We start from the raw sequence: 1,678 nt of genomic DNA on the forward strand, positions 1-1,678 counted from the left end.
GGAAGGAAGGAAGGAAGGAAGGAAGGAAGGAAGGAAGGAAGGAAGGAAGGAAGGAAGGATCAAAAGGAAGGAAGAAAGGATGGACAAATGGAAGGAAGGACAGAAGAAAGGACAGAAGGAAGGAAGGATGGATGGAAGGAGGGACAGATGAAAGGAAGGAAGGAAGGAAAGTCAAAAGAAAAGATCAAAAGGAAGGAAGGAAGGATGGACAAATTGAAGGAAGGAAGGAAGGAAGGAAGGAAGGAAGGAAGGAAGGAAGGAAGGAAGGAAGGAAGGAAGGAAGGAAGGAACTAAGCATTTATTAAAGGCTTACTATGATCCAGGAGCCCTGCTAAGGACTGGGTTTACAAATACAAGCCACAATACATTACTTTTATATTTTAATATATATTATGTTACTTTTTATGCCTGATATTACATGTTACTTTTATACCTGATATGTGTCTTCTTTCCTCCTTTTAGGCTACAACTTCAAAAGGGTGGAAGACTGAGCCACCAAAAATCCAGAAACCAGAGTCGATGTGAGAGTTCAGCAGCAGCCAGACCCAGCACACCTGAGAAGACCTTGAGAAGCAACCTGTTTGATTAAATCCAGAAGTGGTGAGCTTTGAAGACATTTATCCTGAATGCAAGGAAATGACCTTGTCGATTGCCTCTGTCAAGGTCAGAAGTGAATTTTATGGAGAAAAACATTCTGTAGCAACCATTTTAAGCTTTATATCCCTGTCCCTGGGGACTGGGGCAGTAAAGGAGAAAACCCTGGTATGCTTGGGGAGGGGAGGGAGAACAGAACACTTTGTCACTTCTGTCACCGAAACTTTGTAAAAGCTATTTGATGTTAATGGGTTAAATGATGCTACTGTCATTTAACCAATTAACATCAAATGGCTTTTACAAAGTTGCAATAACAGAATTTTGTATCTGACCCTAGAGGTGATGGGAGGCCACTTGAGTTTGTTGAATATGGGAGTGACCTGGTTAGACCAGCCCTTTAGGGAAATCACTTTGGTGGTACTAATCAATGATATCAATGATATTGAAGAAATAAGAATTAATCATTGGCATCAGAAAGAATATACCTGAATATGGGATTGAGCTGATAGTGTTAGAAAGATTTCCCAACAGGGCCCCTGAATCTTGAGGGGAAGATGTAGGTAGTTGCATTCTGGGGATTCAGCTTGCCAGTGGGAGTGTAAGCTGTGCTAAGAAAATCCAGTCTCTGTTTCAGTACATAAATACAGGCTCTCCCAAAAGACTTAGTGCCATTTTAAGCTTTAATAACTTAATTGTTTTAAGCTCTCATTTGATTAAGCTTTGGAAGGTTTTAATAGCTTAGAACTGCACTAAGACTTTTGGGACATGCTCTATAAATTGAAAAGAGGAGGGTCCCCTCATCCTCAGAACTGGGGAATGGAGGAGGTTGCAAATCATAGAGGCCATCTTATAGTTTTACAAAAATTCAGAGCAGTATTCTGTTTTGTTTTGTTTTGTTTTCCATACTCCTAGAATTCAGAACCCAATCTGTGAAGATTTCCTTTTCATCCAGCCTGCAGGTTGGTGGATCTGGGAAACTCACACATGAGCATAGAAAAGATCTCCCTTACTGGATAATTAAAGTGACAACTTGTTTTCTCCAGGCTTTCAGAAAGTAGGACAGGAGCTGGTACAAGCTGGAGTG

At 40.8% G+C, this 1,678-nt stretch overlaps 1 long non-coding RNA gene across 1 annotated transcript in view; it reads left to right on the forward strand.

The window, feature by feature from the left end:
• Positions 1-639, forward strand: part of LOC138156292 (uncharacterized) — a 3,983-nt gene extending 3,344 nt beyond the window's left edge. The window contains exon 3 of the long non-coding RNA XR_011167116.1: positions 463-639. This is a non-coding gene — a long non-coding RNA (uncharacterized lncRNA). The remainder of the gene's footprint in view (positions 1-462) is intronic.
• The last annotated feature ends 1,039 nt before the right edge of the window (positions 640-1,678 follow it).

This window comes from Petaurus breviceps, unplaced genomic scaffold (genome assembly GCF_028583685.1).
Source record: "Petaurus breviceps papuanus isolate PSGF00001 unplaced genomic scaffold, PetGlider_PUasm1.0 99, whole genome shotgun sequence".
Classification (NCBI taxonomy): domain Eukaryota; kingdom Metazoa; phylum Chordata; class Mammalia; order Diprotodontia; family Petauridae; genus Petaurus; species Petaurus breviceps.